The sequence below is a fragment of the Crinia signifera genome, chromosome 1, assembly GCF_055691185.1.
Source record: "Crinia signifera chromosome 1, ASM5569118v1, whole genome shotgun sequence".
Taxonomy (NCBI): domain Eukaryota; kingdom Metazoa; phylum Chordata; class Amphibia; order Anura; family Myobatrachidae; genus Crinia; species Crinia signifera.
Window position 1 is genome coordinate 224,879,186 of NC_139217.1, and position 17,109 is coordinate 224,896,294.

General features: G+C 41.1%; 1 protein-coding gene and 2 pseudogenes across 2 annotated transcripts in view; 1 reads left to right on the forward strand and 2 right to left on the reverse strand.

The window, feature by feature from the left end:
* TIMM44 (translocase of inner mitochondrial membrane 44) overlaps window positions 1–17,109 on the reverse strand; it is a 198,485-nt gene that overhangs the window by 125,266 nt on the left and 56,110 nt on the right. The gene's annotated exons all lie outside the window — the stretch shown is intronic.
* On the reverse strand, window positions 8,749–8,868 carry LOC146038650 (5S ribosomal RNA; annotated as a pseudogene).
* On the forward strand, window positions 15,607–15,726 carry LOC146039247 (5S ribosomal RNA; annotated as a pseudogene).

Below are 17,109 nucleotides of genomic sequence, written 5' to 3' on the forward strand. Positions count from 1 at the left end.
GCACCATGTAGGTTTCTAGGCACCATAAGTGCTAAAAGTTAGGAACCTCCCCCACAAGTCACCCCATTTTGCAATCTACACCCCTCAGGGAATTCATCTAGGGGTATAGTGTACATTTCAAACCCCCAGGGGTTTCACCAATTTTGGTACAACTGGGATGTGAAAATGGAAAATTACATTTTTTTACACAAACATGCAGTTCTGGCTCAAAATTTTTCATTTTCACAAGGAATGAAGGAGACAAAGCACCCCAAAATCTGTGCCCCAATTTCTCCCGAGTACGGCAATGCCTCACATGTGACCAAAAAATACCAGTTGGGTGCATGGCAGGACTCAGAAGGGAAGGAGTGATTTTTGGATTTTGCAGCAAAGATTTTGGTGGAATGAATGGTGGGTGCTATGTTGCATTAGCAAGACTCCCAAAGCACCAATACCGTGGAACCCCCCCACAAGTCAACCCATTTTGCAAAGTACACCCCTCAGGGAATTCATCTAGGGGTATAGTGTACATTTCAAACCCCCAGGGGTTTCACCAATTTTGGTACAACTGGGATGTGAAAATGGAAAATTACATTTTTTTACACAAACATGCAGTTCTGGCTCAAAATTTTTCATTTTCACAAGGAATGAAGGAGACAAAGCACCCCAAAATCTGTGCCCCAATTTCTCCCGAGTACGGCAATGCCTCACATGTGACCAAAAAATACCAGTTGGGTGCATGGCAGGACTCAGAAGGGAAGGAGTGATTTTTGGATTTTGCAGCAAAGATTTTGGTGGAATGAATGGTGGGTGCTATGTTGCATTAGCAAGACTCCCAAAGCACCAATACAGTGGAACCCCCCCACAAGTCACCCCATTTTGCAAACTACACCCCTCAGGGAATTCATTTAGGGGTATAGTGTACATTTCAAACCCCCAGGGGTTTCACCAATTTTGGTACAACTGGGATGTGAAAATGGAAAATTACATTTTTTTACACAAACATGCAGTTCTGGCTCAAAATTTTTCATTTTCACAAGGAATGAAGGAGACAAAGCACCCCAAAATCTGTGCCCCAATTTCTCCCGAGTACGGCAATGCCTCACATGTGACCAAAAAATACCAGTTGGGTGCATGGCAGGACTCAGAAGGGAAGGAGTGATTTTTGGATTTTGCAGCAAAGATTTTGGTGGAATGAATGGTGGGTGCTATGTTGCATTAGCAAGACTCCCAAAGCACCAATACAGTGGAACCCCCCCAGAAGTCACCCCATTTTGCAAACTACACCCCTCAGGGAATTCATCTAGGGGTATAGTGTACATTTCAAACCCCCAGGGGTTTCACCAATTTTGGTACAACTGGGATGTGAAAATGGAAAATTACATTTTTTTTACACAAACATGCAGTTCTGGCTCAAAATTTTTCATTTTCACAAGGAATGAAGGAGACAAAGCACCCCAAAATCTGTGCCCCAATTTCTCCCGAGTACGGCAATGCCTCACATGTGACCACAAAATACCAGTTGGGTGCATGGCAGGACTTAGAAGGGAAGGAGTGATTTTTGGATTTTGCAGCTCAGATTCTGGTGGAATTTTGGTGGGTGCTATGTCGCATTAGCAAGACCCCCCAAGCACCAATACAGTGGAACCCCCCCACAAGTGACCCCATTTTGCAAACTACACCCCTCAGGGAATTCATCTAGGGGTATAGTGTACATTTCAAACCCCCAGGGGTTTCATCAATTTTGGTACAACTGGGCAGTGAAAATGAAAAAAATACATTTTTTTACACAAAAATGTACTTCTGGCTCAAAATTTTTCATTTTCACAAGGAATGAAGGAGACAAAGCACCCCAAAATCTGTGCCCCCATTTCTCCAGAGTACGGCAATGCCTCACATGTGACCAAAAAATACCAGTTGGGTGCATGGCAGGACTCAGAAGGGAAGGAGTGATTTTTGGATTTTGCAGCACAGATTTTGGTGGAATGAATGGTGGGTGCTATGTTGCATTACCAATACAGTGGAACCCCCCCACAAGTGACCCCATTTTGCAAACTACACCCCTCAGGGAATTCATCTAGGGGTATAGTGTACATTTCAAACCCCCAGGGGTTTCACCAATTTTGGTACAACTGGGATGTGAAAATGGAAAATTACATTTTTTTACACAAACATGCAGTTCTGGCTCAAAATTTTTCATTTTCACAAGGAATGAAGGAGACAAAGCACCCCAAAATCTGTGCCCCCATTTCTCCAGAGTATGGCAATGCCTCACATGTGACCAAAAAATACCAGTTGGGTGCATGGCAGGACTCAGAAGGGAAGGAGTGATTTTTGGATTTTGCAGCACAGATTTTGGTGGAATGAATGGTGGGTGCTATGTTGCATTACCAATACAGTGGAACCCCCCCACAAGTGACCCCATTTTGCAAACTACACCCCTCAGGGAATTCATCTAGGGGTATAGTGTACATTTCAAACCCCCAGGGGTTTCATCAATTTTGGTACAACTGGGCAGTGAAAATGAAAAAAATACATTTTTTTACACAAAAATGTACTTCTGGCTCAAAATTTTTAATTTTCACAAGGAATGAAGGAGACAAAGCACCCCAAAATCTGTGCCCCAATTTCTCAAGAGTACGGCAATGCCTCACATGTGACCAAAAAATACCAGTTGGGTGCATGGCAGGACTCAGAAGGGAAGGAGTGATTTTTGTTTTTTGCAGCTCAGATTCTGGTGGAATGAATGGTGGGTGCTATGTGGCATTAGCAAGACCCCCGAAGCACGGTGAAATGATGAACCTAATAATCCATAGATGTGTGGTATATTTTGAAACACTCCTTTATACATAGGCCGGGTTTGTCGGGGCAAGTTTCACAGTGGAAAATAGTTTCCTTTCTTATTCCCTTTTTATAGCAAACTTTGCACCTTTTTTGTGTCCTGCCCTTTCTTGCAGTGGAGGGGATTTCGTTGGGAAAATGCTGCCCTGGTACAATACGGGGGCCAGTACTAGAAGTACTGGGGCCCTCTGCCTGCTGATTCCCAAATGTTAGGCTCTTTATGACTTCCTCTTGAAAGTGCATAAATGTCCCCCTCTGGCCGGTAGAACGGAATAGCACGTAAGCGTTATACAGTGCCATCTGGATGATATACACGGCCAGCTTCTTGTACCAGATATTTGTTTTCCGCAGGGCACTGTACGGCTTCAGTACCTGATCTGAAAGATCCACTCCGCCCATGTACTTATTGTAATCTAGGATACAATTTGGTTTTGAGGTGTGGGTACTGGTACCTCGTACAGGGATGGAGGTGGTACTGTCTCCATGAATTGTTGTCAGTATAAGGACATCCCTCTTGTCCTTATATTTGACCAACAACATATTTTCGGTGCATATTCCCCTGCTTTCACCCCTTCTCATTACTTGGGCAATGTGCGTTTTGGGGAGGCCTCTTTGGTTCTTGCGCACAGTACCGCAAGCTGCTGTACCTCTTGAACCAAGGGCCTTAAACAGGGGGATGCTGGTGTAAAAGTTATCCACATAGAGGTGATAACCCTTATCCAGGAAGGGGTGCATTAAATCCCAGACAATTTTTCCACTAACACCTACGAGGGAGGGGGGGCATTCTGGTGGTTCAATTCTTGAATCCTTCCCTTCATATACCCTAAACTTGTGGGTGTACCCTGTGGTGCTTTCACACAGCTTATACATTTTTATGCCATACCTTGCCCTCTTACTGGGAAGGTACTGGCGGAATTTAACCCTTCCTTTAAAATGTATAAGGGACTCGTCGATACTAATACATTTATCAGGGATGTATAGCTCTGCAAATTTGGCACTGAAATGATCAATGACCGGCCTGACTTTGAATAGCCTGTCAAAGGTGGGATCATCTCTGGGTGGGCACTGTGCATTATCGGTGTAATGTATAAATTTATGGATTGCCTCAAAACGAGCCCGGGGCATGGCCATACGGTGAAATGGGGTGCTGTACAGAACATCTGTACTCCAATATTGCCTAATTTGTGGCTTTTTTACTATGCCCATATGTAACACCAGACCCCAAAACGTCATCATCTCTACTGCATCTACAGGGGTCCACCTAGCAAATGATGACGTGGGGTTTTGAGCAATAAACTGCTGGGCATATAAATTAGTTTGGTCCACCATTAAATTTATAAAATCATCAGAGAAAAATAATTTGAAAAAGTCAATTTCTCTGAGACCTGTTGAATCAAATTGGATTCCTGGGATGGCCAAAAACTCAGGAACCTGGGGCTCAAAATTGTCTGGTGGTGGGGTCCATACGAGATCAATTATTGGGGGGGGGGTCTCAGCTGCTCTACGGGGGCGTCTTTGAGGGGGTCCCTCATCATCAGAGGAGGAAGAGGAGCTTAAGACAAATCCTTCAAATTCCCCGCTTGCCTCACTGGCTGTGTCAGAGTCAGAGGCAAGCATGGCATATGCCTCCTCCACCGAATACATTCTCCTGGATGACTGGGACGACATTTGGGATGACATTTGGGATGCCATTTATATTTTTGTGTTACTGGTAGTGAAATGTTTCAACACGTGTATAGTGTAGGGGGGGGTACAAACTTTATTTCAACCCAGGGGGTATGTAGTGTGTAGTGTGTATGTATGTAGTGCAGAAAAAAAAAAAATAAAAAAAAAAAAAAATTGAAGGGTTAAAAAAAAAAAAAAATGGAAGGGGTTAAAAAAAAAATGGAAGGGGTTAAAAAAAAAAAATGGAAGGGGTTAAAAAAAAAATGGAAGGGGTTAAAAAAAAAAAAAAATGGAAGGGGTTAAAAAAAAAAAAGGTCCTGCGCCAAAAATTGAGCACAGATGTTGGTCAGTAACGTCCGTCACTGAACAGCGCTCAAAGGCAACAGGAATTTGATCCAAAAAAAAAAAAAAAATAGATCAACCCTGTGCCGAAAAAGCTGATCAGTGATGTACGTCACTGATCAGCGCACAGTGGCCACAGGACACACACAAAATCACAGTGTGTGTAAAAAAAAATGTAAAAAAGACCCCACAGCACTCACAAAAAATAAAAAAAGGTGATCAGTGATGCGACACTGATTACCAGTGAGGGGCAGCAGGTGCACAACCTTTGGTGGTACTGACAGGTATATATAAAAAAAAAAACCTCTGTACCCCCAAAAAGTTGCTGATCACCTCAGATATAGTGATCAGCACAAAAGGCAGGGGCAGCAGACACAAAATTTAGCACTCTCTATCACTCTCTGTCACTATCTCTCTCTATCTCTCACTATCTATCACTCTATGACACTGCAGCAGCAGCACTGACAGGTATATCTATATATAAAAAAAAACCTGCGCCCCCAAAAAGTTGCTGATCAGTTAATTTATACTGATCAGCACAAAAGGGGGGGCAGCAGTCAGTTATATAAAAAATATATAGCACAATCTGTCACTATCTCTCTATCTCTCTCTCTCTATCTCTCTCTATCTCTCTCTATCTATCTATAGCTCTATCACACTGCAGCAGCACAAAATATAGCACTAGGCCTCTCTATCTCTCTCTATCTCTCTCTATCTCTTTCAGTTATATAAAAAATATATAGCACAATCTGTCACTATCTCTCTCTCTATCTCTCTCTCTATCTCTCTCTCTCTATCTCTCTATCTATAGCTCTATCACACTGCAGCAGCACAAAATATAGCACTAGGCCTCTCTATCTCTCTCTATCTCTCTCTATCTCTCTCTCTCTAACTCTCTCTCTATCTAATAAATCGCAGCAGCACAAGATGTCACAGGATGTCACAAGATGTCACAAGCATAAGCAATATCAATGATCAGGTAAGTATTTTGGATGGGTTCTGGTCAGTATAGGCGGCAGCTGGGCACGGTGACCGCACTGCACGCTATTCCAGACCGGAATGGCGTCTGCAGTGCAGTCACCGTTAGTTTAAACCCCCCTCCATGGCTGTGATTGGTCCGTCGGTCCGACGAACCAATCACGGCCTTTGGGGGCGGGAGGGGTGAGGTGGGGTGACACCAGTGTCACCCTTACACCCCGCGGTGATTGGTGCTGTACTTTACAGCACCAATCACCTCCGATCCCGTGTCACCGGCGAACGTTATTCGCCGGTGACACAGAAAACGCTGTGAATGGCTGTTCACAATGAACAGCCAATCACAGCGATCGCCGACGGGGGGGCGGCATCGCCGCCCCCCCTGGGCATGCACGGACATGTCTGCTGTCAGGGACAGCAGACATCGTCCCTCTGTCACTGCGTCTCTAGACGCAGTGACAGTTTTAAGCCATGACGTATATATACGTCAACGGTCGGGAAGTACTTCCCGGCCATGACGTATATATACGTCAAATGTCGTGAAGGGGTTAATGGCGCTGCGATGCTGGGCCATTCGGACTTTTAACTCACATATGGTTTTGCCCACGTAATAGAGCCCACAGTGACATTTTAAAAGATATACCACATACTTGCTGGAACAATTAAATATGTGTCTGATTTTGTAGATTTTTCCCGTGTGTGGGTGGGCAAATGTGTCCCCTGTTTCTAAGTAAGAGGAGGTGGTACATCCTAAGCAACGATAATTGCCTGCTTTTTTACTTAGAAAATGTGTTTCTGCGGTCTCATGTCGGTGACGTCGGTGTGTACCAAAATGTCTTTAAGATTTCTACCGCGTCTGTAGCAGGGTAGGAGGACTTTGTCTGCCAATGAATTGAGGTTGTGGTCGGATTATATGACCGGCCAGGCTCTCTTCCTCGTTCTGACTAGGGGTTTACTGGCTGTCGAATACGTGTTAACCCAAATGAGGGATTGTGACAAAGCGGCACATGTAATCCCATGTATTCATGTATTCCAGAGAGGAGGATGGATACCAGGTTGCCTGTGCTGATCATGAGATTGATTATACTTGCTGTACATATTCCTGATGATGGTCTATACTAGACCGAAACGTCACGTTACGTCGGATGTACCTCTTGTATCTACAATAAATTCTTGTTGCTGATCAAGTCCTTGGTGAGTGCCCATTTCATATATATATATATATAGAGAAACAAAGGATGTATGGCGCCACTTGTGTCCTTAGACTGTGCAAATATTCTGGTAAGAAATGAGTGTATACTGGTACCCTTTTATAGAAAAGGGATGTCAGCTAACCTCTAAAGATGGGCACCTTGGTGAGGGGTGTCACAGAAAACAATTGCAATTGGTTGGATAGAGGTAAGCGACAATAAATACCTGTATAATACACGAAAAGCTTTTTATAATAAAAAAGGTTTATTTAACATATAAAAAAAGTGCACAATAGCACTAAAAATGGAGAACAGACAAAAATACAATATATATAGAAAAAACACCGAAGTAAAAAATGCGAAATATTTTCTTAAAAAAGGCCTACATACGATGTCGCTAAAAAATAGGGAGGTAAATAAATTAGGAGGTTTAAAAGTAAAAGGACTTATCTTAGTAGAGGAGTCAGCAGGCAGTACCCAACGCGTTTCGTCTAGGAGACTTCTTCAAGGGGTGAGGGAGAGATGTGTATGAGGCTCTAATGTGTATGCCTAATGCACATGGTTATGAGGTCACATCCTGTGGGATGTGTCCTCCGTTTTTACCTTCAAGGTTTTATACATATTTTTCTTCTATTAATACAGTGGTTTAGGGGCTTAGTGTTAGCTGACTCTTATTACTAAAAAAACGCAGGAAAAACAACATTATGGAATGAGAAAACAATATATTTATGAGAGGGGGATGCGCGTCCCCACTTCCGGTTGGCGGACGTCACTTCCGCCCCGCTTCCTGTATACGTGTAGTTCAGTTAGATAGGACGACTTCCGCCCTTCCTAAGCGGAAGTATCGCGTTGCCACACTTCCGTTTTGTAGCGCTTTGCGGGGGTTGGCTGTGGCGACTGTCCATCATGTTCAGGATTGCGATTACAAGCTGTCTTGGCTCTAGCATGGTTTTTGACTCTGTTCGGCGGCCATTTTGCCTGGGACCTTTGTGGATTTTTGTATTGAAAAGCGGCCATCTTTATGGTTCTCAGTGCATAGATTGGAGTTTGCTTGTGTTTTATTCATGACGATTTCTTGCGGAACATGGGGGTATAAAATACATTGTATTAATATTTGCACATTTGCATGTTTATACATGTTAATTACGTGACAATGATAATAAATGTATATATACACTAAATTTAAGAGATATCAGATATAGCAGCAATAATGAACTGGGATAAATAATATATATATACTTTGGGATAGGGATAATTCTTGAGGTAGAGAGTTGTATGGCAGTACTCATAGTATAGCAGCAAACGAAATGGCAGCAAAAATTTTTTATACATATAATAGCAGCATAATTATTAAAGTGCTTAAATATTAAATGACCTTTATAAGGCAATGGTGACCTCTGTATAGCAGTAAAAATAATAATAATAAAAAGAATAATAATAAAAAGAATAAAAAGAAAGGGACAAGTTATATACATAGATAGTGTATATACTATAGTGATGAAACATATATAGGTGTAAAAATAATTTTTATTATTATTGTTTGGTGTGAGTGACCTTGTGATTATATTTTATTTATATTTACAATAAGTGTCTATATAAAACTTTGCTAACATATATTTAAAGGCGATAGGTAGTTCAGTGATAGGTGACAGGCAGATAGATGAGGCTTGTAGAAGATGAATGAGAGGGTGAACGTGTGTGAACTGAGCTTTGGTATTTTTTGCGGTTGTCCTTTTCACGAGGTTGTTTGCGTCTTTCATTACAGAACCTGTTCTTCTCAGGTAGTCTCCTGTCCCGATACTGGACAGGCCCAAACACTGCTTGGCTGCCAAGATCGGACGAGATTGGGCATTGCCAGTGTGGTATGACTGTAATGTTTTCTCTTCTTCCTCTCGGACCTGAATACCTCTCGGACCCGAGTACCTATTTGCTCAGAAAGTGTGTAAGAAAAGGGGATACAAGGAGATAGACATAAGAAGAAAAAGAAGAAAAATTAAGGGGGGGGGGTGAGGAGGGGGGGGGGGGGTGGGTGAAGGGGTGCATTTGTGTGGAAAACACAGGGGGATAAGGTTCCTCTCGCATGAGGGTTACAGGACCTTTACAGGAACGGAGCGATTTCGTATCCCTCATTTAGTCCACTCGGATGTAGTGTCTGGAGCTGGAATTTCCCTTTGGGACAGTTTTTTCGCAAGGTCGCCTCCTCTTTCCCCCAGCTGGACATGTTCAATAGCTTTAAATGTCATATCTTCTGGATTTGATTTGTGGGTTATTAGAAAATGTCTAGGGACTGCATGATTTTCCACTTTGTTTTTGATGCTTCTTACGTGCTCTTGAATCCTAATTTTCAGTGGGCGCTTGGTCTTGCCTACATACTTCTTTCCACACGTGCATTCTAGTAGATAGATGACAGAAGTGGAGTTGCAATTCATGAAGTCCTTTATCTGGAACTCGTTGTTATCCCCGGTATCTGTAAAATGTTTTCTGTTTGGGTGGAGGTACTTGCAGATGACACATTTCCCACATTTGTAGGATCCCTTACATTTGGGTAATTTTGTGGAGGGTTTAGATGTTTTGAGCATGCTTGGTGCTAGTAGGTCCTTCAGGTTTTTTGACTTCCTGTAAACGATGTCAGGTTTTGGGGGTAGGATCTCTTTCAGGATTGGGTCCATCAGTAGGATCCCCCAGTGATTTTGTATAGATTTTTTTATCGTGTTTTCATGTCTATTATATGTAGTGATGAATGCTACCGATTCTTTCTTGTCCTCTTTCTTTGTTTTATACGTTAGTAGTGATGTACGATTCGTGTTTCTTGTTTTTTCTGCTGCTTTCTCGATGAGGCCCGCTGGGTATTCTTTTTCCGCAAATCTCTGGCCATACAGGGTAAGTTGTTCTTCCAGGTCTTCCGGTTTGCTACAATTGCGTTTAATCCTGTGGAATTGAGAATATGGGATATTTTCTTTCCATCTTTTTAGATGATTGCTTTTGTGGTGTAGGTAGCTATTTTTATCCACACTTTTGACAAAGTTCTTTGTTATCACTTTATTGTTCTCGTGTGTCAGGATCAGGTCAAGGAATTCTATGGATTCCTGCTGTATGTTGGAGGTGAACTTGAGGTTCAAATCATTTTTGTCTAGGTCTTTAAAAAATTCTTGGAATTGTGAGTTCGTTCCATCCCAGATGATTAAAATATCGTCTATGTAACGTTTATATAGTATTATGGCACTCTTAAAAACAAGGTTATTGTAGATATAAAAGTTTTCCCAGTGTCCCATAAAAAGGTTTGCGAAACTAGGCGCAAAGATAGTCCCCATTGCTGTTCCGCATTGCTGTAGGTAAAATTGATCTTGGAATTTAAAATAGTTATGGTGCAGGATAAAAAGCATTACATCGCAGATAAAATTCCTATGTTCTGGAGAAAGTGAGGCGTCTTCTTCTAGGTATACTTTGCAGGCTTCTACTCCTTTGTGGTGTTCGATACAAGTATATAATGACTGGACATCTATGGTTACCCATTTGTAGGTCTCCTTCCATTCGAAATCTTCCATCGTGTTCAGGACTGCTGTCGTATCTTTTAGATATGAGGGTAAGCATTTCACATATTTATTCAGAAAAATATCCACATACTGGGACAGGTTGGAAGTCAAGGAGTCGATACCTGCCACAATTGGTCTTCCAGGTGGATTAGTCAAACACTTATGGACCTTCGGTAAAAAGTAAAAAATAGGGGTAATGGGGTCTGATCTTAATAAATATTGATATTTATCTTTTGTTAAAATATTGGTTCTGAGACCTTGTAGCAGAAGACTACGTAGTTCCTCGATGTATGTCTCTTTTGGATCAGTCATGAGTTTACTATACGAGTTTTCATCTGCCAGGAGCCTTTCTGCTTCTTTTACATAGGCTTCTCTGTCCATAAGGACCATACCCCCCCCTTTATCAGCAGGTTTTAATACCAGGTCTTTGTTTTTCTGTAATTTCTTCAATGCCTCCCTTTCAGAGTTAGTCAGATTTTTAGTTTTTATCGGTGCTTGTTCTGTGTCGCATAGATCCTTTTTTACCAGGTCATAGAAGATGTTAATGTTGGACCCCTTCGATTCTATTGGGTAGTATTTAGATGTAGGTTTCAGACCTGATTTGGATCTGCTCTCAAAATTTGATGTTATAGCGTCATCTTTTCTCAAGAAGTGCCTCTTCAAAGTGAGTTTACGGACAAACTTGTTTAAGTCGATATATGTCTCAAACTTGTTCATACTGCTTGTGGGTGCAAAGGAAAGTCCCTTTCCCAGGAGAGAAACTTCTGGGGCTGTAAGTACGTGTTTTGATAGGTTAAAGATGCCTTTATTGGTAGCCATATTTGCGATCTCTTGCTTCGTTATGCCGCTCTTTTTTTGGGATCTCTGCCTCCCGCTTCCCCGTTTTCCTCTTCGTCTGGTAATCTTCTTTTTAGGGGGGAGGCTTGTTTTACATTTTCTTCCAAGACTACTCTCCAGTCTTCCTTCCTTCTTGTTCCTGTGCTCTGGGACAAAAAAGAAGCCGATGGTGCGGTGGACTGTTCTTGTTCTCCGTTTGATCTTAATCTTTGTAGAGCTGTAAATCTGTTGGTGGTCCTTAAAGGTACCTTGTTAGGTGAGTCATAGCTTTTCCGTCTTAATGTTGTTTTCTTTTGTGTAATTTGTTTCCATTTATTCCTATTGTCGTAAGGTGGTGGATTTTCATGGTGTTCACTGAAATATAGTGTTGGAGTCCTTGTATGTCCCACCAAGTTTTTACCTCCTTTGTGAGTGTTTTCTCTATAGCCCAGAATAAATCATCTAGGTCTTGTGATGGTACAGTATCATTTGTCTGTTTATTCTCATTAAAAATGGTTTTACACCACATATCTCTTTTTGTTGTGCGTTCATTATTTCTAAACATGTTTCAAAAACGTCTTGACACCAGGCTGCCTTACAATAAAACCAAAAAATGTCCGGAGAAAGAAAGGATGTATGGCGCCACTTGTGTCCTTAGACTGTGCAAATATTCTGGTAAGAAATGAGTGTATACTGGTACCCTTTTATAGAAAAGGGATGTCAGCTAACCTCTAAAGATGGGCACCTTGGTGAGGGGTGTCACAGAAAACAATTGCAATTGGTTGGATAGAGGTAAGCGACAATAAATACCTGTATAATACACGAAAAGCTTTTTATATCTCTTAAATTTACTTTCTCCGGACATTTTTTGGTTTTATTGTAAGGCAGCCTGGTGTCAAGACGTTTTTGAAACATGTTTAGAAATAATGAACGCACAACAAAAAGAGATATGTGGTGTAAAACCATTTTTAATGAGAATAAACAGACAAATGATACTGTACCATCACAAGACCTAGATGATTTATTCTGGGCTATAGAGAAAACACTCACAAAGGAGGTAAAAACTTGGTGGGACATACAAGGACTCCAACACTATATTTCAGTGAACAGGATTCCGAGAGGTCTGAGGATCCAGAAACAACCCACATATGGAAACCAAGACTCCCCATTCATGGAAAAATGGGATGCCACCCTCCACACATGTTCCCTGAGCCTGATGAAATTACTTATTGAAGAGAAACAAAAAACTCTATCAGAACTAGAACTAAGCATCAAAGCACAGGAAGGAGTTTTGGAGACACACAAGGACACAGAGGACTACAGAATAAATGAGAAAGTCCTAAATAAAAAACTGGAAAGAATAGAAGAGGATGTCATAAAAGGCAAAGAGAAAAAATTCCTGAGAGACAAGACAGATTATGACCAAGGTAAGGTCAAGAACTGGAGCAGGTTCAACAACCATGAAAATCCACCACCTTACGACAATAGGAATAAATGGAAACAAATTACACAAAAGAAAACAACATTAAGACGGAAAAGCTATGACTCACCTAAAAAGGTACCTTTAAGGACCACCAACAGATTTACAGCTCTACAAAGATTAAGATCGAACGGAGAACAAGAACAGTCCACCGCACCATCGGCTTCTTTTTTGTCCCAGAGCACAGGAACAAGAAGGAAGGAAGACTGGAGAGTAGTCTTGGAAGAAAATGTAAAACAAGCCTCCCCCCTAAAAAGAAGATTACCAGACGAAGAGGAAAACGGGGAAGCGGGAGGCAGAGATCCCAAAAAAAGAGCGGCATAACGAAGCAAGACATCGCAAATATGGCTACCAATAAAGGCATCTTTAACCTATCAAAACACGTACTTACAGCCCCAGAAGTTTCTCTCCTGGGAAAGGGACTTTCCTTTGCACCCACAAGCAGTATGAACAAGTTTGAGACATATATCGACTTAAACAAGTTTGTCCGTAAACTCACTTTGAAGAGGCACTTCTTGAGAAAAGATGACGCTATAACATCAAATTTTGAGAGCAGATCCAAATCAGGTCTGAAACCTACATCTAAATACTACCCAATAGAATCGAAGGGGTCCAACATTAACATCTTCTATGACCTGGTAAAAAAGGATCTATGCGACACAGAACAAGCACCGATAAAAACTAAAAATCTGACTAACTCTGAAAGGGAGGCATTGAAGAAATTACAGAAAAACAAAGACCTGGTATTAAAACCTGCTGATAAAGGGGGGGGTATGGTCCTTATGGACAGAGAAGCCTATGTAAAAGAAGCAGAAAGGCTCCTGGCAGATGAAAACTCGTATAGTAAACTCATGACTGATCCAAAAGAGACATACATCGAGGAACTACGTAGTCTTCTGCTACAAGGTCTCAGAACCAATATTTTAACAAAAGATGAATATCAATATTTATTAAGATCAGACCCCATTACCCCTATTTTTTACTTTTTACCGAAGGTCCATAAGTGTTTGACTAATCCACCTGGAAGACCAATTGTGGCAGGTATCGACTCCTTGACTTCCAACCTGTCCCAGTATGTGGATATTTTTCTGAATAAATATGTGAAATGCTTACCCTCATATCTAAAAGATACGACAGCAGTCCTGAACACGATGGAAGATTTCGAATGGAAGGAGACCTACAAATGGGTAACCATAGATGTCCAGTCATTATATACTTGTATCGAACACCACAAAGGAGTAGAAGCCTGCAAAGTATACCTAGAAGAAGACGCCTCACTTTCTCCAGAACATAGGAATTTTATCTGCGATGTAATGCTTTTTATCCTGCACCATAACTATTTTAAATTCCAAGATCAATTTTACCTACAGCAATGCGGAACAGCAATGGGGACTATCTTTGCGCCTAGTTTCGCAAACCTTTTTATGGGACACTGGGAAAACTTTTATATCTACAATAACCTTGTTTTTAAGAGTGCCATAATACTATATAAACGTTACATAGACGATATTTTAATCATCTGGGATGGAACGAACTCACAATTCCAAGAATTTTTTAAAGACCTAGACAAAAATGATTTGAACCTCAAGTTCACCTCCAACATACAGCAGGAATCCATAGAATTCCTTGACCTGATCCTGACACACGAGAACAATAAAGTGATAACAAAGAACTTTGTCAAAAGTGTGGATAAAAATAGCTACCTACACCACAAAAGCAATCATCTAAAAAGATGGAAAGAAAATATCCCATATTCTCAATTCCACAGGATTAAACGCAATTGTAGCAAACAGGAAGACCTGGAAGAACAACTTACCCTGTATGGCCAGAGATTTGCGGAAAAAGAATACCCAGCGGGCCTCATCGAGAAAGCAGCAGAAAAAACAAGAAACACGAATCGTACATCACTACTAACGTATAAAACAAAGAAAGAGGACAAGAAAGAATCGGTAGCATTCATCACTACATATAATAGACATGAAAACACGATAAAAAAAATCTATACAAAATCACTGGGGGATCCTACTGATGGACCCAATCCTGAAAGAGATCCTACCCCCAAAACCTGACATCGTTTACAGGAAGTCAAAAAACCTGAAGGACCTACTAGCACCAAGCATGCTCAAAACATCTAAACCCTCCACAAAATTACCCAAATGTAAGGGATCCTACAAATGTGTCATCTGCAAGTACCTCCACCCAAACAGAAAACATTTTACAGATACCGGGGATAACAACGAGTTCCAGATAAAGGACTTCATGAATTGCAACTCCACTTCTGTCATCTATCTACTAGAATGCACGTGTGGAAAGAAGTATGTAGGCAAGACCAAGCGCCCACTGAAAATTAGGATTCAAGAGCACGTAAGAAGCATCAAAAACAAAGTGGAAAATCATGCAGTCCCTAGACATTTTCTAATAACCCACAAATCAAATCCAGAAGATATGACATTTAAAGCTATTGAACATGTCCAGCTGGGGGAAAGAGGAGGCGACCTTGCGAAAAAACTGTCCCAAAGGGAAATGTATTGGATATTCCAGCTCCAGACACTACATCCGAGTGGACTAAATGAGGGATACGAAATCGCTCCGTTCCTGTAAAGGTCCTGTAACCCTCATGCGAGAGGAACCTTATCCCCCTGTGTTTTCCACACAAATGCACCCCTTCACCCACTTCTTTTTCTTCTTATGTCTATCTCCTTGTATCCCCTTTTCTTACACACTTTCTGAGCAAATAGGTACTCGGGTCCGAGAGGTATTCAGGTCCGAGAGGAAGAAGAGAAAACATTACAGTCATACCACACTGGCAATGCCCAATCTCGTCCGATCTTGGCAGCCAAGCAGTGTTTGGACCTGTCCAGTATCGGGACAGGAGACTACCTGAGAAGAACAGGTTCTGTAATGAAAGACGCAAACAACCTCGTGAAAAGGACAACCGCAAAAAATACCAAAGCTCAGTTCACACACGTTCACCCTCTCATTCATCTTCTACAAGCCTCATCTATCTGCCTATCACCTATCACTGAACTACTTATCGCCTTTAAATATATGTTAGCAAAGTTTTATATAGACACTTATTGTAAATATAAATAAAATATAATCACAAGGTCACTCACACCAAACAATAATAATAAAAATTATTTTTACACCTATATATGTTTCATCACTATAGTATATACACTATCTATGTATATAACTTGTCCCTTTCTTTTTATTCTTTTTATTATTATTCTTTTTATTATTATTATTTTTACTGCTATACAGAGGTCACCATTGCCTTATAAAGGTCATTTAATATTTAAGCACTTTAATAATTATGCTGCTATTATATGTATAAAAATTTTTTGCTGCCATTTCGTTTGCTGCTATACTATGAGTACTGCCATACAACTCTCTACCTCAAGAATTATCCCTATCCCAAAGTATATATATATTATTTATCCCAGTTCATTATTGCTGCTATATCTGATATCTCTTAAATTTAGTGTATATATACATTTATTATCATTGTCACGTAATTAACATGTATAAACATGCAAATGTGCAAATATTAATACAATGTATTTTATACCCCCATGTTCCGCAAGAAATCGTCATGAATAAAACACAAGCAAACTCCAATCTATGCACTGAGAACCATAAAGATGGCCGCTTTTCAATACAAAAATCCACAAAGGTCCCAGGCAAAATGGCCGCCGAACAGAGTCAAAAACCATGCTAGAGCCAAGACAGCTTGTAATCGCAATCCTGAACATGATGGACAGTCGCCACAGCCAACCCCCGCAAAGCGCTACAAAACGGAAGTGTGGCAACGCGATACTTCCGCTTAGGAAGGGCGGAAGTCGTCCTATCTAACTGAACTACACGTATACAGGAAGCGGGGCGGAAGTGACGTCCGCCAACCGGAAGTGGGGACGCGCATCCCCCTCTCATAAATATATTGTTTTCTCATTCCATAATGTTGTTTTTCCTGCGTTTTTTTAGTAATAAGAGTCAGCTAACACTAAGCCCCTAAACCACTGTATTAATAGAAGAAAAATATGTATAAAACCTTGAAGGTAAAAACGGAGGACACATCCCACAGGATGTGACCTCATAACCATGTGCATTAGGCATACACATTAGAGCCTCATACACATCTCTCCCTCACCCCTTGAAGAAGTCTCCTAGACGAAACGCGTTGGGTACTGCCTGCTGACTCCTCTACTAAGATAAGTCCTTTTACTTTTAAACCTCCTAATTTATTTACCTCCCTATTTTTTAGCGACATCGTATGTAGGCCTTTTTT